General features: G+C 42.5%; 1 non-coding gene across 1 annotated transcript; it reads right to left on the reverse strand.

Annotated features, from left to right (window-relative positions):
* Positions 1-11040: 11040 nt before the first annotated feature.
* On the reverse strand, positions 11041-11112 carry trnaa-agc (transfer RNA alanine (anticodon AGC)). The gene has a single exon. It is a non-coding gene; the product is annotated as a tRNA-Ala (tRNA).
* Positions 11113-21666: the final 10554 nt, after the last annotated feature.

The raw sequence follows: 21666 nt of genomic DNA on the forward strand, positions 1-21666 counted from the left end.
TCTTACTACATTACTGTAGCATCATGTTGAGGTTCGTAGCATCTCTCACTACATTACTGACAGCATCATTGTGAGGTTTTTAGCAACTCTCGCCACATTACTTTAGCATCATTTTGAGATTTTTTGCAACTCTTCCGACATCACTGTAGCAGCATTTTGAGGTTTTTAGCAACTTTCACTACTTCACTGTAGCATCATTTGGAGGATAGTAGCAACTCTCACCACATCACTGTCGCATCTTTTTAAGATTTTAATAAACTCTCACCACATCACTGTAGCATCATTTCTTAGATTAGTTGCAACTCTCACTACATCACTGGAGCATCATTTTGAGGTTTTAACCAACTCTTACTACATCACTGTAGCAACATTTTGAGGTTTTTAGCCACTTAATACATTACTGTAGCATCATTTTGAGGTTTTTAGCAACTTAATACATTACTGTAGCATTATTTTGAGGTTCGTAGCAACTCTTACAAAATTACTGTAGCATCATTTTGAGGTTTTAAGCAACTCTCACCACATGACTGTGGAATCATTTTGAGGTTTTAAGCAACTCTCACTACATCACTGTAGCATCATTTATAGGTTCGTAGCAACTCTCACTTCATTACTGGAGCATCATTTTGAGGTTTTAAGCAACTCTCACCACATCACAGTCGCATCATTTTGAGTTTTATAAGAAACTCTCACTACATTACTGTAGCATCATTTTGAGGTTCGTAGCAACTCTCACTACATGACTGTCAGCATCATTTTAAGATTTTAAGCAACTCTTACTGCATCACTGGAGCATCATTTTGAGGTTCGTAGCAACTCTCACTATATCACTGTAGCATCATTTTGAGATTTTTAGCAACTCTTACTACATTACTGTCAGCATAATTTTGAGCATAGTAGCAACTCTCACTACATCACTGTCAGCATCATTTTTAGCATAGTAGCAACTCTCACTACATCACTGTAGCATCATTTCTTAGGTTAGTAGCAACTCCCATTACATCACTGGAGCATCATTTTGAGATTAGTAGCAACTCTCAGCACATCACTGAAGCATCATTTTGAGATTAGTAGCAACTCTCACCACATCACTGTCGCATCATTTTGAGGTTTTAAGCAACTCACTACATCACTGGAGCATCATTTTGAGATTTTAAGCAACACTTACAACATTACTGTAGCATTATTGAAGTACGTAGCAAGTCTCACTACATTACTTACAGAATCATTTTTAGATTTTTAGCAACTCCTACTACATTACTGTAGCATCATTTGGATTTTGGTTGCAATTCTCACTACATTACTGTAGCATCATTTTGAGGTTCGTAGCAACTCTCACTACATTACTGTAGCATCATGTTTAGGTTCGTAGCATCTCTGACTACATTACTGACAGCATTATTGTGAGGTTTTTAGCAAGTCTGGCCACATCACTTTAGCATCATTTTGAGATTTTTAGCAACTCTTCCGACATCACTGTAGCAGCATTTTAAGGTTTTTAGCAACTTTCACGACTTCACTGGAGCATCATTTTGAGGTTTTAAGCAACTCTTACTACATCACTGTAGCAACATTTTTAGGTGTTTAGCAACTTAATACATTACTGTAGCATCATTTTGAGGTTTTTAGCAACTTAATACATTACTGTAGCATCATTTTGAGGTTCGTAGCAACTCTTACAACATTACTGTAGCATCATTTTGAGGTTTTAAGCAACTCTCACTACATGACTGTGGAATCATTTTGAGGTTTTAAGCAACTCCTACCACATCACTGTAGCATCATTTATAGGTTCATAGCAACTCTCACTTCATTACTGTAGCATCATTTATAGGTTCGTAGCAACTCTCACTTCATTACTGGAGCATCATTTATAGGTTTGTAGCAACTCTCACTACATCACTGTAGCATCATTTTGAGGTTCTTAGCAACTCTCACTACATTACTGTAGCATCATGTTGAGGTTCGTAGCATCTCTCACTACATTACTGACAGCATCATTGTGAGGTTTTTAGCAACTCTCGCCACATCACTTTAGCATCATTTTGAGATTTTTAGCAACTCTTCCGACATCACTGTAGCAGCATTTTGAGGTTTTTAGCAACTTTCACTACTTCACTGTAGCATCATTTGGAGGATAGTAGCAACTCTCACCACATCACTGTCGCATGTTTTTAAGATTTTAAGAAACTCTCACCACATCACTGTAGCATCATTTCTTAGATTAGTTGCAACTCTCACTACATCACTGCAGCATCATTTTGAGGTTTTAAGCAACTCTTACTACATCACTGTAGCAACATTTTGAGGTTTTTAGCCACTTAATACATTACTGTAGCATCATTTTGAGGTTTTTAGCAACTTAATACATTACTGTAGCATTATTTTGAGGTTCGTAGCAACTCTTACAAAATTACTGTAGCATCATTTTGAGGTTTTAAGCAACTCTCACCACATGACTGTGGAATCATTTTGAGGTTTTAAGCAACTCTCACTACATCACTGTAGCATCATTTATAGGTTCGTAGCAACTCTCACTTCATTACTGGAGCATCATTTTGAGGTTTTAAGCAACTCTCACCACATCACTTTAGCATCATTTTGAGATTTTTAGCAACACTTACAACATTACTGTAGCATTACTGAGGTTCGTAGCAAGTCTCACTACATTACTTACAGCATCATTTTTAGATTTTTTGCAACTCTCACTACATTACTGTAGAATCATTTGAAGGATAGTAGCAACTCTCACCACATCACTGTTGCATCATTTTTAATTTTTTGAGAAACTCTCACCGCATCACTGTGGCATCATTTTGAGATTTTAAGCAACTCTCACTACATGAATGTCAGCATCATTTTAAGGTTTTTACCAACACTAAATACATCACTGTAGCATCATTTTGAGGTTCGTAGCATCTCTAACTACATTACTGACAGTATCATTTTTAATTTTTTTGCAACTCTCACCACATCACTTTAGCATCATTTTGAGGTTCGTGGCAACTCTCACTACATCACTGGAGCATCATTTTGAGGTTTTTAGCAACTTAATACATTACTGGAGCATCATTTTTAGGATCATAGCAACTCTCACTACATCACTGTAGCATCATTTTGAGGTTTGTTGCAACTCTCACTACATCACTTTAGCATCATTTTAAGATTTTCAGCAACACTTACAACATTACTGTAGCATTATTGAGGTTCGTAGCAAGTCTCACTACATTACTTACAGCATCATTTTTAGATTTTTAGCAACTCCTACTACATTACTTGAGCATAATTTTAATTTTGGTAGCAATTCTCACTACATTACTGTAGCATCATGTTGAGGTTCGTAGCATCTCTCACTACATTACTGACAGCATTATTGTGAGGTTTTTAGCAAGTCTGGCCACATCACTTTAGCATCATTTTGAGATTTTTAGCAACTCTTCCGACATCACTGTAGCATCATTTTGAGATTTTTAGCAACTCTTCCGACGTCACTGTAGCAGCATTTTGAGGTTTTTAGCAACTTTCACTACTTCACTGTAGCATCATTAGGAGGATAGTAGCAACTCTCACCACATCACTGTCGCATCTTTTTAAGATTTTAAGAAACTCTCACCACATCACTGTAGCATCATTTCTTAGATTAGTAGCAACTCTCACGACACCGCTGGAGCATCATTTTGAGGTTTTAAGCAACTCTTACTACATCACTGTAGCAACATTTTGAGGTTTTTAGCAACTTAATACATTACTGTAGCATCATTTTGAGGTTTTTAGCAACTTAATACATTACTGTAGCATTATTTTGAGGTTTGTAGCAACTCTTACAACATTACCGTAGCATCATTTTGAGGTTTTAAGCTACTCTCACTACATGACTGTGGAATCATTTTGAGGTTTTTAGCAACTTAATACATTACTGGAGCATCATTTTTAGGATCATAGCAACTCTCACTTCATCACTGTAGCATCATTTATAGGTTCGTAGCAACTCTCACGACATTACTGTGGAATCATTTTGAGATTTTTAGCAACTCTCACTACATCAGTGGAGCATCATTTTGAGGTTTTTGCAACTTTCAACACATCACAGTCGCATCATTTTGAGTTTTTAAGCAACTCTCACGACATCACTGGAGCATCATTTTGAGGTTCGTAACAACTCTCACTACATTACTGTAGCATCATGTTGAGGTTCGTAGCATCTCTCACTACATTACTGACAGCATCATTGTGAGGTTTTTAGCAACTCTCGCCACATCACTTTAGCATCATTTTGAGATTTTTAGCAACTCTTCCGACATCACTGTAGCAGCATTTTGAGGTTTTTAGCAACTTTCACTACTTCACTGTAGCATCATTTGGAGGATAGTAGCAACTCTCACCACATCACTGTCGCATGTTTTTAAGATTTTAAGAAACTCTCACCACATCACTGTAGCATCATTTCTTAGATTAGTTGCAACTCTCACTACATCACTGCAGCATCATTTTGAGGTTTTAAGCAACTCTTACTACATCACTGTAGCAACATTTTGAGGTTTTTAGCCACTTAATACATTACTGTAGCATCATTTTGAGGTTTTTAGCAACTTAATACATTACTGTAGCATTATTTTGAGGTTCGTAGCAACTCTTACAAAATTACTGTAGCATCATTTTGAGGTTTTAAGCAACTCTCACCACATGACTGTGGAATCATTTTGAGGTTTTAAGCAACTCTCACTACATCACTGTAGCATCATTTATAGGTTCGTAGCAACTCTCACTTCATTACTGGAGCATCATTTTGAGGTTTTAAGCAACTCTCACCACATCACTTTAGCATCATTTTGAGATTTTTAGCAACACTTACAACATTACTGTAGCATTACTGAGGTTCGTAGCAAGTCTCACTACATTACTTACAGCATCATTTTTAGATTTTTTGCAACTCTCACTACATTACTGTAGAATCATTTGAAGGATAGTAGCAACTCTCACCACATCACTGTTGCATCATTTTTAATTTTTTGAGAAACTCTCACCGCATCACTGTGGCATCATTTTGAGATTTTAAGCAACTCTCACTACATGAATGTCAGCATCATTTTAAGGTTTTTACCAACACTAAATACATCACTGTAGCATCATTTTGAGGTTCGTAGCATCTCTAACTACATTACTGACAGTATCATTTTTAATTTTTTTGCAACTCTCACCACATCACTTTAGCATCATTTTGAGGTTCGTGGCAACTCTCACTACATCACTGGAGCATCATTTTGAGGTTTTTAGCAACTTAATACATTACTGGAGCATCATTTTTAGGATCATAGCAACTCTCACTACATCACTGTAGCATCATTTTGAGGTTTGTTGCAACTCTCACTACATCACTTTAGCATCATTTTAAGATTTTCAGCAACACTTACAACATTACTGTAGCATTATTGAGGTTCGTAGCAAGTCTCGCTACATTACTTACAGCATCATTTTTAGATTTTTAGCAACTCCTACTACATTACTTGAGCATAATTTTAATTTTGGTAGCAATTCTCACTACATTACTGTAGCATCATGTTGAGGTTCGTAGCATCTCTCACTACATTACTGACAGCATTATTGTGAGGTTTTTAGCAAGTCTGGCCACATCACTTTAGCATCATTTTGAGATTTTTAGCAACTCTTCCGACATCACTGTAGCATCATTTTGAGATTTTTAGCAACTCTTCCGACGTCACTGTAGCAGCATTTTGAGGTTTTTAGCAACTTTCACTACTTCACTGTAGCATCATTAGGAGGATAGTAGCAACTCTCACCACATCACTGTCGCATCTTTTTAAGATTTTAAGAAACTCTCACCACATCACTGTAGCATCATTTCTTAGATTAGTAGCAACTCTCACGACACCGCTGGAGCATCATTTTGAGGTTTTAAGCAACTCTTACTACATCACTGTAGCAACATTTTGAGGTTTTTAGCAACTTAATACATTACTGTAGCATCATTTTGAGGTTTTTAGCAACTTTATACATTACTGTAGCATTATTTTGAGGTTTGTAGCAACTCTTACAACATTACCGTAGCATCATTTTGAGGTTTTAAGCTACTCTCACTACATGACTGTGGAATCATTTTGAGGTTTTTAGCAACTTAATACATTACTGGAGCATCATTTTTAGGATCATAGCAACTCTCACTTCATCACTGTAGCATCATTTATAGGTTCGTAGCAACTCTCACGACATTACTGTGGAATCATTTTGAGATTTTTAGCAACTCTCACTACATCAGTGGAGCATCATTTTGAGGTTTTTGCAACTTTCAACACATCACAGTCGCATCATTTTGAGTTTTTAAGCAACTCTCACTACATCACTGTAGCATCATTTTGAAGATTTTAGCAACTCTCACCACATCACTTTAGCATCATTTTGAGATTTTTAGCAACACTTACAACATTACTGTAGCATGATTGAGGTTCGTAGCAACTTTCACTACATTACTGTAGCATCATTTTGAGGTTCGTAGCAACTCTCACCACATCACAGTCGCATCATTTTGAGTTTTATAAGAAACTCTCACTACATGACTGTCAGCATCATTTTAAGATTTTAAGCAACTCTTACTGCATCACTGGAGCATCATTTTGAGGTTCGTAGCAACTCTCACTATATCACTGTAGCATCATTTTGAGATTTTTAGCAACTCTTACTACATTACTGTCAGCATAGCATAGTAGCAACTCTCACTACATCACTGTAGCATCATTTCTTAGGTTAGTAGCAACTCTCACTACATCACTGTAGCATCATTTCTTAGGTTAGTAGCAACTCCCATTACATCACTGGAGCATCATTTTGAGATTAGTAGCAACTCTCAGCACATCACTGAAGCATCATTTTGAGATTAGTAGCAACTCTCACCACATCACTGAAGCATCATTTTGAGGTTTCTAGCAACTCTCACTACATCACTGTAGCATCATTTTGAGGTTTTAAGCAACTCACTACATCACTGGAGCATCATTTTGAGGTTTTTAGCAACTCTCATTACATCACTTTAGCATCATTTTGAGTTTAATAGCAACTCTCACGTCATCACTATAAGCATCATTTTGAGGTTAGTAGCAACTGTAATTACATCATAGTCAGCATCATTTTGAGGTTCGGAGCAACTCTCACCACATTACTGGTGTATCATTTCTTAGGTTAGTAGCAACTCTCACTACATCACTGTCGCTTCATTTCTTAGGTTAGTAGAAACATTCATTGCATCACTGTAGCATAATTTTGAGGTACGTAGCAACTCTCACTACATCACTGTCAGCATCATTTTGAGGATAGTTGCAACTCTCACTACATCACTTTAGCATCATTTTGAGATTAGTAGCATCTCTCACCACATCACTGTAGCATCATTTCTTAGGTTTTTAGCAACTCTAACCACATCACTGTAGCCTTATTTTGAGATTTTTAGCAACTATCACTACATCAATGTAGCATCATTTTGAGATTAGTAGCAACTCTCATTACATCACTTTAGCATCATTTTGAGATTAGTAGCAACTCTCATTACATCACTTTAGCATCATTTTGAGGTTAGTAGCAACTCTCACTACATGACTGACAGCATCATTTTGAAGTTTGAAGCAACTCTCAATACATCACTGGAGCATCATTTTCGGATTATTAGCAACTCTCATTTCATCACTTTAGCATCATTTTGAGGTCTTTAGCAACTCTCACTACATCACTGCAGCATCATTTTGAGATTAATAGCAACTTTTACTACATGACTTTAGCATCATTTATTAGGTTAGTAGCAACTCTCACCCCATCACTGTAGCATCATTTCTTAGTTGAGAAGAAACTCTCATTACATCACTTTAGCATCATTTTGATGTTAGTCGCAAGTCTTACTGTATTATTGACAGCATCATTTTGAGGTTTGTAGCAACTCTCACTACATCACTGGAGCATCATTTTATTCTTGAGATTGGGGACCAATAATTTTAATGTCCATTTTGGGGACATGTACTGTACACACACACACAGATTTATGAAAGTCACTTTCAGGTGCCTGAAATTCCTTTGGCGACTAAAGTCTAGAAAAGTAATTTGAACATTTGTGTGTACTTTGTTTTGTGATGATAAGATTTACACCGACCAAGTCAGCCATATTGGCACCACAATCCAATTGGCATGTCAGTAAACATCACCCAATAAACCAAGGTCTTCTGTCTCAATGTATGTCACTGAAACATACTGTATTGTATTGCCTCACACTTACAGCATACAAGGATGCATGGCGTGGGTGGAACTGCCTGAATCTCTTCTGCAATGGAAGTTTGGTCAACCGTGTGGAACATTCCTGCACGATCCCCTTTGAGTGGGAAAGTAGCATCAACACAGCACCACGTGGTCCACCAGCAGCTTGGATTTCTGCTCCTTGTCTTGTAGTTCCACTTGACTTCTCCAAGGGAAGAGAGTGCAAATACTCAAGAACTCTGGGAAATTTGGTGGCTGTGGCCTCCTCAAATTCCACATTGATGTGGACACCAGTTCAAAGTTTGAAGTGCAGTTATCAACTCTGCACTGAAGTTGTTTCGTTAAAGGATAAATGATTTCCATTGTCCAATGATTTTTTTACATTCCAATCCTCTAAAGTGATGGACTGATACTGGAAATATGCAGAAATTCTCTATTGTTCCAAGTACAGATTCTGTGTTTATACATGGTTGTAGTTTTTATACTTGGAGAAAAAAGAATCTAACAGGAAATCACTGTAGAAAGTTGGCTCAGTTTCATAAAGTAACAACTAAATAGCTTCAATTGACAGTGATTGACCTTAAACTTGGCTATTTTGATGGACTATGCTTGCTTTTCCACTGTCAAATGAACTTTTTAATGGGAAATTCCTGCTCATAGACTGGTTTGTTTCATAAATGAACCAGTAAGAGCCCTGAACTTAGAGAAGAACCTGAAAGGTCCTTGTTCTTCATGTGTTTTTCCATGATGGGCCTGTTTTCCTGCAGTTGAATGCACATTTATCAAAACTAAATGGACTGTAATTTAATGAGTTGGGACTGTGAAACCTGCTGTGTATTTTTAGTTTATTCCATGTAATTTTGTGGAACAGTTCATTACTGTAATTTGACGGTATTCATCTGGAAACTCTGCTGACTGACTTTTTACTGTTTTTTAATAGTTTTTTTTCTTGACAGTGTACACAGAGGTCTGGTGGTTGAGCCGGGGCATTTTTACAAGCTGCTACCTGAAATTAATGCATTTCTTCATTCAAAAGACAAAACGGTCCCAGAGCTGATCGACCCAGAATGGAAATGGCACCTCGCATTTTGTGTTTGTGTCCCACAACATTGTCTGGCAGACAGTTGACCTGTCAATCACACACAGAGTCCCGCCCCCACACAGCTGAGAAACGCAGCTCACAGCAGCTGCCTCAGTCACACAGAAGATAGACGCGTTTCCTGGTTGGCGAGTGCAGACACAACTTCTCTGAGTGCAGGATTCACTTCTCTCATTGCTGTTTGTTCACTGTTGAGGTTTTATTCCTCCACCAACCTGCTTCTGTCTGGAAAGAAACAAATAACTGGAGTGCTGTACATCAAAAGACGTGGAGTTTGGACACGGACGAATGAAGTTTGGCTTTTTGTTTCTTCCATCAGATCAGAGCTGATAGGAAAAACAATCAGGTGGTTTCATTAAACCAGCAGTGAGCTGGACTTCAGCCCAGGTCCACAGTCCCACTGTCAGTTCACTTCAACATGAATGAACAAAATCCAACCCTCACCTGGCCTGGAAATAAATAACAATTGCATAACAATAACTCCTTTATTTCTCTCCTGTTCAGGTCCAGTTGGACTCACTCATCTCTATTTGGTAGGATTTCACTTCATGAGTTCAGAAGCATCTTCACATGAGACGCTGGTTCCTCACATTGATTGATCGTTGAATTCTGTCTTTGATCTTTGAATTCTGTGTTTGATGTCTGAATTCTGTGTTTGATCTCTGAATTCTGTGTTTGATGTCTGAATTCTATGTGTGATGTCTGAATTCTGTCTATGATCTCTGGGTTCTGTGCATTGATCTCCTGCTTCAGTCTTTGATCTCTGACTGATTCTAAACTCATCAAAGGATCACATCAGCATCTTGCTCCAGACTCCAGATGGTGGTTTTACCAAGTGCACCACAGTCCTTGTTGCTGTCTGCTGTTGGGTCACAGCAAAGTAAGGAAACAGCCTGACGGTCCTCAGGAGGAAATTCATCAGCCTCCAAAGATGGAGGTGAATCTCGACCTGCTCATGTTGGCCATCCTTGATGAACTTGGGCGGTACTCTGGTGCAGGGATGAGGTCATGGAGCTGATCTGGAAGCAGTCCTGATATTAAATGGACAAAATGTGTCAACATCAAAAAAAATTGTAAACCTGTTTGAAGTCTTATTTTGTGTCTGATGGCCATTTTTGAAATCACTAATGATTTTTTTGACTGAACGTCCTGGATCCTGTGGTGCCAGATGAGGAGACAACTTGAGTACAAAGTTGAAGAGGAGGGTTTTTGGAGGGGAGATGATTTTTGCAGTGTTCCAAGTCAATAAAATGTCATCATGTTTCAAAATGTCCTCACTAAGATGGTTATTAATCCCTCATTCTCAGCTGCTACAGCCTTTAAAGAAAACCTTTGACTGGTGGATCTAACAAAGATCAGATGTTGTCTCCTCTAGAACATCAACAGCTTAACGTTGTGGGCAGGACTCCTACCTGAGCAGGGAGACCCCAATGGACTTCTAGTCCTGATAGGGAGAGGGAGCCTCCTGGGTCACGGAGTGGGGAACCTGATAGGGAGTGGGATGACCCGCCCATTGTGGGTGATTGACAGGGCAGGTTTGATCTATGTTTTCATTTTCAAAAGTAATTTTGAACATTTGTGGAAAGTTAGCCCACCTTGAACATGTAGAAGATGTCTTCTGATAGTTAATCGACTGTTGTCACATTTAAGGATCACTGTAGCAGGTAAGATGAAGGCTACACAGGACCAGCTGGAGATGCCGGGGATTGAACCCAGGGCCTCACACATGCTCAGCATGCGCTCTACCACTGAGCTACACCCCCTCTGGTAGAGTCACTGTTTAACTGGTGAATGAATTTCCAGTTGATTTTAGGAAACCTAGAAGTTCCTCAGGTGCCATCAATCTTAAGTCTCTCCTTCACTTTGTGTGTGGTTCAAAGTCAGTGGTTTCATCAGAGCTCAACAACAGAACAAGCTGAAGTCTTCTGGAGAACGAGGGCACCGATCCCACCACCTCTCACATGCTAAGCTAGCGCTCTACCATTGAGCTCCCTCCTCTGCTCAGCAACATAACAGATAATGCAGGTTGACCTTCAGGCTGCTGGGAGGTCAACACCTGAAATATTTCCAGGATTCTGTCGTGTTGGTAGAAACAGTTTGAGGAAAGAAAACCCTCAAACATGATGATGTCATTATTGAAGGCTTTACTGCTCCTAACCTTTGCTTGTTCTTCTGTGGTTGTGAGAGGTTCTGAGTGATGCATGGAAACTGAAGGTTTAGGCATCAGTTCAAAGTAGCAGGAGCTTAAGGGGACATTTCAGATTTGTTGAAGTTGAGTCCTACTGCCTTCTTGTTCATGACGATGGTGATGTCAGAGTTCTTGCTCAGAACGAATGCTGTTCCTCCTATTAGTTCTGGAAAGTTGGAGCAAAACGTCATGCAGGGTCACAGGGTCACATGTTTTGTGTTATCAGCAGATTTAATCTATAGAGTGAGTGACGTGTGGTGTGTTTGTCAGCTTAAAGACCAAAATTGTTGACGTACAAGAGAAGTACACACGTCAAAGCTGCTTCATTTTAATGAGTGAAACTGAAAATTGAGAAGAGTGACAACAAAAATGGAGACAAGAAGTCTTCTTCAAAACACACACACACACTCTCTCACACACACTCTCACACACACACACACACACAAACACACACACACACACACTCACATAGTCATACACGTGCAGTCAAATGCCAGTAAATTCTGAGTATTTTTGAATCCATTTTCATTTCATTCTTTTCTTTATGTTGCCCCCTGCTGGACAATAGGTTTAAGGTTAATGTGGAAAAAAAGCAGACAATAAATACGACTGAACTATTATTGAAATGCCGGCGACTTCATTCGATCTGAAAGTTCATTGTTGACCAAACAGACACTGATACAACAGCCTTAAAGTCTACCTCCATCGGCTAAAGATGCCCCTGGATCATAAAGCACAGCTCGACTGCTGGCTAACATGCAGGCGTGGGCCTATCACTGAAATCAGCAGTCATGAAAAACTGTGCTAGGCCTCCAGACCCAAGCTTGAAGAGGTTTGAAAACTGGACCCAGGAGAATTTTAACTGAAAACCCCTGCTCTAGAGGATCTGAGGGATGCATGACTGCCCTCTGTTGACCTGTTTAATACAGGAATATCTGAGAAGTACTGAGGACGGCAAAGGGTGCTGATTGGCCAGCAGCCCCACACAGGTCAAAGGTCACCCCCACGGCGGACCAGTTTATTATAATAGTCACGACACCATCCGTTACAGTTGGGTTGGGTTCAGGCTCTTCAGCCCTTCTTATTTTTCCGTGAGCTCCTCCAGCTGCTGGTCCGTCTCTCCCCTTTTCTTTCTCTTCTGCCTACTTTTTTGTTTCTTTGTTCTTTAACTTTAAACAGAACTTCTACTCTCCCCCTTTTCACGGTCACAATACTGTTGACCTCCCATGAGCCTTGAATCTCCATCCTGACCAGTGGAGAGAAACCACCTTGTGCCTGAGAAGAGCATCGCGGATCCCAGTGGGAGCCACGGTCGTTGAGATGGAGGCTTGGTAGGCCGTCCCCCCACCAGTTCGTTGGAGAGGTTCCGTACATTGATGGGAACAATCCAGCTGAGAACGTGAGCAGGTCCTGTTGGTTGTCGTACTGTCACAGTAACAAAGACCAGTGCTGCATCTGTTCAGGCCTCAACTCCTGTCTCACTGCCAGCTCCACCTGACTCCTCAGACTCTGCTCAACCTCCATTCAGGAGTCTTCTTTGTTTGGAGGTCACTGACCCTTCATCCTGAACACCTTCTCACCTGCTACCTTTGCCGTCCACTTGAGTCTCAGATAAATCTTATGATTCATGTCTGATCCTCCATGTGCCTTCATTGCTTTACTGGTATTATTCCTCTGTCTTACGTGCTTCCTTGTTTGTATTCAATCCTCTTAAAATTCCAGGAAGTGTTTCAACTGGTTTTTATATTTGTATGTAAGCCTCTGACCCTCAAAGAACTCACTGACAAGCTGGAACCTGAGACTGAGCGTTTCTCATTGGACTCTAAATCACAACCAGCGGTGCCCTGAGTAACAACTGTGTTAGCATCCTAAAGCTACATCATCACCACCAGCTGATCAAGTCACTACTCTGTACACAAGTCACTGTAACCTAGCAAAGTTGAACCTAGAGGAAAAGTACAGTTGAAGCCAGATGCAAACAGATGTTGATGTTTCCTCTGTAGTCCTGGCAGCAAGTGTCCTTGGAGACATCACTCCAGACACTCGCAGAGCTGACAGAGATGGTTTGACACAACTCATGATGTTACTGCACTGCAACAGTAACGGACCATCGATGGCATCGTGGTGATGGAGGAGGACAAAGAATTCTGTCATCAAGTTTTGTTCATGTTTTGTAAATGTTCTTCTTGATCTCAGCATTTAGTCTTTGATGTCACAGTGACAGAACGGACCAAAGCTGCCTGTGTCAGAGGAAGCAGAATGACATCAGCATCAGGACATTCAGAGCCTTCAGAAACGTGGTGATGGTTTCACCAAAGAGGGACCAGTTCAGTAAATGTGGTCAGGCTTCTGAGAGTCTGGGTTCAAGATGGAGTTCGGGGTTTTAGCGACTCAGAAAAACTGTTTGTGGCTCAGAAAGCAGAGGAGGGCTGATGAAGAGACCTCACAATGAGTGTCATCAAGGAGGAGGAGGTAGTAGACATCACATGGGGGGGGGTAGAGCAGCAAGAAGAGAGAGAGGAGGAACAACTTGTTTGAATAAAACAAAGACAAACAATCAAAGAGAGTCAGAGCAGAGGGAGCGGCCCTGAGTCACAGTGAATGGTGGAGTTTGATGATCCATCATTCATCTCCTTTAAATGCTGTCAGGGAGGGAGAGCTGTCTGCTGCTGGTGGTGTTCATTCCTCAGTGGGAGCCTCTATGGTTGATGTTCTACTGCCCTCTGGTGGTGAGGCAGTGGGGATGCAGGTGATCTGCTGGTCTGGTTGAACGTGAGTGGACAGAAACCTTGTTGAGGTGACTGGGAGTTCCTGACTGTGGTGAGCTGCCTTGCTTCTCCTCAGGTCTTCATGGTGGCTTTCTGCTGGACTGTTGTTGAAGGGAACATGGCATCCTATCATTTTCAGCTCTGACATCTGGACAGTGGACAGATGTGACATCATCATGGTCTCACTGCCTGCTTTGTTCATGGATCAATGGAACGTTGTGTTGGAACCTTTATTGTAGAACTGCTATGAGCTGAGAGCTCAGTGTTGTTGGAACAACGCAGCTCCACATGGGACTGATGTGATGAAGAGGTTTTTATTGAGCTGAAGCTGGAGAGCAACAATCAAAATGGAGCAGCAAACATAATGTCTGGTCTCTCTCTCTTCTCTTCCCCACCTCTCTGTCTCCTCTCCTCCCTCACCTCCATCTCTCTCCAGCCCTTTTTAGACAGAAAATGTGCCAAATTTGCCGTCTCGTCTGTGTGAAATGGAGGCGTAATATTCCTCTTTTTAAAAAGACACCCCTTGGTGGGCATCAACACTTGATGTGATGTGCAGCTCACACAACCTCAGTCATTGACAACGCAATGACTGAGGTTGGCAGAGCGGGGCAACAACAGACTCTTCAACTGAAACCCAGGATGGAAACCATCTCGGAGCAGTTGGCCGCTCTGCGAAGAGGAGAGTGATGTTGAAGACCAGAAATTTAACTTTACAATTTGGATTGGACTGAAAGAGAAGACAGATTGGAATGTGTGCTCCTCCGCCCAAACCCACAGCTTCCTTATCGGCTGCCCCATTGTTTATCCTCCAGGAGAACTCCTTCTGCCTTGGTGACGTAAATGGCGCGTACTATCCTCCCCTCCCCTTCCCCCGTGTGTTCCTGACCCCTGCCTCTGCCCTCTCCACCTCCCTTGGGGTGGCAGCACCAACCTTGTAGTCTGGCTGCAGGCCTCACTCTCACTTGCCTCCATTGGGACAACGGACTGTTCAAGTTCAGCGTACATACACAACAAATGTATATGTGCTGTCGTTAATTCTGAAGTGTACCATTATTACGATTAAACTGTGCATTCAGGGAACATTAAAGTGGTTTCAATCGTATTCATCAGGTTGATTTCAGTTTGTAGACGTTAATGATAAATCTTCTATACAAACCAAAGTTAAACACGGTGTTCCTCAAGGTTCAGTGCTGGGGCCAATACTCTTCACTTTATGTATGCTTCCTTTAGGTCATATTATTGGGAAACAGTTCATAAATTTCCATTGTTACACAGATGATACTCAATTATATTTATCAATAAAGCTGGATGAAGGCCAGCAGTTGTCTAAAACTCCATGTATGAGTTCCATCTAGGCTGGACTTTTGTAATTCTTTATTATCAGGCTGCACCAACAAGTGATTAAAGACTTGACAGCTGCACATGTATTGACAGGAACCAGGAAGAGAAACAATCGTAACAATAACATACACTCATGTAAGATAGTCTGAAGACACTCAAAGATAATTCAGTGTTTGATCAGTGATCAATACGTCAATACAAAGATCAGTAAGTGGTACCAGGTGGATCTTTCCATGGTGACCTCAGAGAAAATAAGATCAGCCCCCTCACCGTCATATCCAATGATGGCTCCATTATGTCAGGTTAACTGAGTTCATTTCCTGCTGCATTATCTCAAAAACGCTTTCTTAAACCAGAACCTCCAAGTTGGGTCTGAACGACCATGATAAATTGCATTATCTACTCAGTTTGAGTCACACCAACACAGAATGGACAAAGGACATTTTTCTGTTGTGTTGTTTCATGTTTTCCTCATCTAGGAAGTTTTTGCAACTAATTCAGCAAGACAAATGTCTCTCAAGTGTGTGTTCTCCTCATGTGTCTTTTCAGACATCCTTTTTCTGAAAATCTTTTGCAACAAAATGCACAGGGGAATGTTTTCTCCCCAGTGTGCGTTTTCATGTGCTTTCCCAGATTTCCCTTTTGTGAGAATCTTTTGCCACAAAGTGCACAGGGAAATGGTTTCTCCCCAGTGTGCACGTTCAGGTGCCTTTTCAGATGTCCCTGTTCTGAGAATGTTTTGCCACACACTGAGCAGCCGAATGGTTTCTCTCCAGTATGTCTTCTCATATGTCTATTCAGACAACCCCTTTCTGAAAATCTTGTGCCGCAAACTGAGCAGGGGAATGGTTTCTCTCCAGTATGGGCTCTCCTAATGTGTCTTTTCAGACAACCCCTTTCTGAAAATCTTGTGCTGCAAACTGAGCATGGGAATGGTTTCTCTCCAGTATGTGTTCTCGTCATGTGTCTTTTCACACTTGCCTTTTCTGCAAATGTGGTGCCACAAACTGAGCATGGGAATGGTTTCTCTCCAGTATGTGTTCTCTTCATGTGTCTTTTTAGATATCCATTTTCTGAAAACCCTGTGCCGCAAACTGAGCACGGGTATGGTTTTTCTCCAGTGTGTGTTTTCATGTGTACATCCAAATTCCTTCTGTAACTAAAACCTTTACTGCATGTTGAGCACCTAAAGGGACGCTCATCCTCACTGACTTCTGTCTCAGATTCAGAAGGACCAAAGGTCACGTTCCTGATGATCTCTGATTCTCTTCCAGTCTTTAGTTTTTGTTCTTTTGAGCTGCAATGACTCGCTTCCTGTCCTGGGCTCAATTTCTGAAGCATATTCCTCCTTGAGCCAAAGGGTTCCTTGTGCTCAGAAGTGGCCGTGTTATCAGGTCTGACCCAATCATCCTCACTGACTTCAGTCTCAGCTTCAGAAGAGTCTGACATCTGGTCTTCAGTCTGGGGTTGTACAAGTGGATCTGGATCTACCTTGCTGGCTGGTTCTGGTCCTGCACTCTCTTCTCCATCAGCTTCTGTTTTCAGAGGATGAACTGGGCTGCTGCTCAGAGACTCTTCTTTCAAGTTCTCCTCAGTTAGACTCTGATGAAGCTGTGGGAACTGAGTTTTCTCTTCGTCCCCTTCACTCTTCACAGGGACCAGAGTGAAGGGGAACGTGGTGATATCAGCCTCCTCCTGCCCTTGAAGCTGCCCTCCCTCCTCACTGGTCCAGAGCTCCTCCCACTCCTCTTTAATGTGGGGGGGCTCTGGGTCCTGCAGCTCAGGGGGAACCTCTTCTTTAATCACCAGCAGCTGCTCCACATCTGCAGGACACAAACAGCAACATCAGAAATCTCTTCATTTGACTCTGAAACAGCGGAGCAACAGACAGAAACAGAAATCAACTCAATGAAAAGAGACGTCCTGCTACTGACGACCAGTCAGCAAACTGGGAATAGAAACGCTGGCTTCAGATGCTTGGATCAACGTTGGGTCACCCAGGTCAAAGGTCACTGGTCCCCTCTGCTGAATGGTTTTGTCCATTCATCATCACATCTGCTAGTCAGAATGTTCATTTCTAGAATGAGAGGTGAGTGCTGGACCACTGTGACCTGTACTGATGCTAAAAATGTCAGCCCACCCAAACACAGCAACATGCAGTCAGCCAAGGTCTAAGATTACTTTATTAATAACAATCAGGAAATGTGTCTTTCCTTTCCAGTAATTGAGGAAAACTCTGGCTGGGACAAAATTTGTAACGTGTAACCTATGAGATGTTTCTCCGTGTTTCTTAGTTTTGTTTTTTTCTTCCATACAAATACAAAAAGCAGTAGAACTACGGCGGGAAGGACGCAGCCTGGAAACCAAACAGCGCCATCTACATGTTGGTCAGGAGGCAGCCAAGATGGCGCCCAGCGTGTCCCGAGCCAGGTGAGGTTTTAAGGCTCCACCAACACTGAATAGCCGTCAACTACGAAACACTTCTACGTTGTTCCACTCCTGCTCAGACGGTCTGAGCACAATGACCCGGATTACGGACACAACCAGACCGGAGACACTTGCTGGCAGGACTGCGGTCTCTCGGTTCTCCTGGTCAGTGTGGGGGGACTCACCTGCTCTGTCCAGCCTGACTCGGGGCTTCAGCACGGCATCGAGCAGCAACCTCTGCCGGCGGTTCTCCCGCTCGTACTCCGCCACGGTTTCCTCCAGCAGAGCCACGATCTGCTCCGCGGCCGCCGCCAGCCGCTCGGTGAGCAGCGCTCTCAGCACCGGGACTCCAGCCGCTGAGTCTCCTTCTCCCAGCTGCAGCAGGAAGTCTTCAGCGGCGGCGAGGATCCGCTCCTGGACCGACACCCGCAGCAGCTGCGCGGCGCACATGTTGAGGTTCTACCGGCGCCACTCAGCCTTCAGGAGACAAAGACCGAGGCCTTCCGCTTCTTTTCTTCTTCGTCTTCTTCAAAACGAGCAGAGTCCAAGCTCTGTTCTCTGTGCCACTCCAGACTCGCTAACCTGGTAGCAGCGGTAGTGATGAGTGGAGTGATCCAGGATTTCGTTTTGAAAAACGGTTATCGATGACGTATTTAGTGACGTCCAAAGCCTCGCCGACCGGCAGTGACCACGTGACTGATTCAAGACCTGGTTCTCCGGCTTGGCGTGAGATTCGAAACCACTAAATCCTGATTTATGCTTCTGCGTCGCGTCCACGCAAACCCCAACAAAATCCTGCCTCCGTGTCGCGTCAACGCGTGGTGACGTCAACGTCGAGGACTGTAATTGGTCCGCTCAGAACGTCATTTCCGGTTCAGTCGCAGCACAACAACACCGCCATTTTCAAAGTTTCTGTGGTGAAAGCTTCAAGAAAAAATGGACCAAGCCGAAGAAAGGATTATTCGCGGCACTACAAAGACTGACAAATGGCCAACAATTGTTGTCTGTGACCGGAAGAAAACCAAGGAATCCGACAAGAGCCCCGTAAACAATACAAAGACAAAGCCACACCCCCTAGCGGCTTGGCGGTGAATTGCAGAGCAACGCGTTCCCTCGACGCAGAATAAACCAGGCTTTCCAGTCGCACCTGTTTTACGCCCCCGTGCCAGATAAGGACCCCCATCGGGCTGTGCCACTCTGGAGGGAGCGCGTCTCACAGTCAGTCAGCGGAACCATGCGGATCCGGGCCGGAGCTGTGGGAAGGAGCGCCAATTGTATCGGGTTGTTGTTTTCTGGACTGCAGCAGAACAGGAGCAGCCGGGACTGGAATGTAGAAGTAGGTTATCTTGAAGTTGACTCAGTTATGGTGAACGATATTGTGGTTCAACACTTTAATGAGCTTTAAGGCAAACATATTTCATGAGGAAACAACGCCGGAATTGGACGGATTTCAGCGGCACACAACAACGTATCCGATACACCTCATTGGAAACCTGGTGGTCTAAGACTAAGAAACACCAGTCACCATGAAGAAAGGAACTTTTAGCTGAGCACTCATGTTCTTTTCTGCAGGTTGAATGTGGCATTTGTTGGACAGAAGCGTCTCATCTCAACAAAAGCACCTCTTCAGTGCTGAGGCATGATGGGGCCAGGCATGAGAATGAAGTCCCAGATCCACCAGGATGAACTCAGGTATACAGCCACTCTCCAACTGACTCACAGTTGCTTCATTGATCATTAATTCCTATTCATTTCTTCTCTCCTTCATCTTTAACCATCCAGCTTCCAGGAAGCAGATGCTGGATGAGGCTCTGCTGAATTTGATCCTGAAGGACTGCCAGCCCCTCAGCACTGTTGAGAGGGAAGGGTTCAGGGAACTGGTTCAGGTCCTTGAGCCTCATATGTTTGCCAACCAGAAAGGTTTGTGTGGAAATGATCTAAAGCAGTAGTTGATATCTCCAGTTTATTTCATCTCTAATTTCAATGTATTGATTTACTCTGGGTGTCATTTTCAGACCATCAAACAAACGGTGGCCAAAAAGTACCAGGAGGAACGGGAAGGAGTGAAAAAGGAAGTCCAGCTGCCATGAGGACATCTGTGGACATGGAGGCTCCCTTGGCTCTGACCTGTCACTGCATTCGTGAGAATGAATGTGTTGGGAGTGCAAGACTTTCCACAAAGTCACCCTGCTGACAGTTTGGCCCCAGTCCAAAGAGGCCTGATGGAGGACTGGGCCATCACCAACAAAGTCAAGTGTCTTGTGAGCGACGCAGCACCAAACATGACAGCATCCACTAGACAGCTCCAAATTCACCACTCAGTCTGCACTGCACATCGTCTGAATCTAGGAGTCAGAAAATCCTGTGATCAGATCCCCACTTCCATCATCAGACACAAAGCCAGGAACACTGTCACATCCTTCAGATCAGCACTACAGCCAAGGAGAAGCTGGCTCAGGTGCAGCAACAGATGGGAGGGCCAACCCTGAAACTCATCAGTGAGGTGCCAACACGCTGGAACAGCACACACAGCTGTCAGGGCTGCATGATGAGAGGGAACCAGTGTGGGAACCTCTGGCCTCTCTAAGACAGATTTGACTCCACTGACAGCTGAGGAGTTCACCACCATAGGAGAAGCACTTCTAGTAAACAGAGGTCATTCTAGTAGCCTGGTCCCTCTGTGGTTGAGCTATAATTGTAGGAAATATGCTCATTATTCAATGGTGACATCTCTCTGCTGAATAATGTAGAACTGAACGGATCCACTGGACCTTCTTTTTACAAACAGCAGCATGCAGCAGCTGTCCTGAGTGGAAAACTGCACATTTCTGTTGGTGAGAGTTAATCAAGTGATGGACTTTGTCTCTCAACAGAAGCTGTGTGGAAAAACCCTGCAGCTACGAGCGCTTCAGATTCTGAGAGTGATTCTTACGCCATTGGCTGGTTTAACCTGGCGTCTGACCGTGGAGGCGGCAGAGAGGAGCGTGACATGGCTGCACAGGTAAATCAACTAAAGCAGTGTTAGTCTTTGGCAGCAGGCCGGGCCGACAAATGCTAATGTCTCTGACTGACTGACTGATGAAGTTGGACCATTGGTCAGCCACAATGATGCATGACCACAAATAGTGGCCTGGGTCTTGATGGAGCTCACAAGACTGTTAGCATCATTTTGAGTTTACTACCAACTCTTACTACATCACTGTAGCATTATTTTGAGGTTCGTAGCAACTCTTACTACATGACTGTCAGCATCACTTTGAGGTTATTTTGGAAGTTTCACTCCATTACTGTTAGCATCATTTTGAGTTCATTAGCAATTCTTACTAAATCACTGTCGCATCATTTTGAGATCTTTAGCAATTCTACTGACATCACTGTCGCATTATTTTGAGGTTCGTAGCAACTCTTACTACATGACTGTAAGCATCACTTTGAGGTTATTCGGAACACTTACTACATCACTGTCAGCATCACTGAGTTGATTAGCAACTATCACTACATTACTGTTAGCATCATTTTGAGTTCATTCGCAATTCTTCCGACATCACTGTCGCATTATTTTGAGGTCCGTAGCAACTCTTACTCCATGACTG

This window comes from Aulostomus chinensis, chromosome 1, assembly GCF_037954235.1.
Source record: "Aulostomus chinensis isolate RoL2024-O1b breed Wild chromosome 1, RoL_Achi_v1.0, whole genome shotgun sequence".
NCBI classification, from domain to species: Eukaryota; Metazoa; Chordata; class Actinopteri; order Syngnathiformes; family Aulostomidae; genus Aulostomus; species Aulostomus chinensis.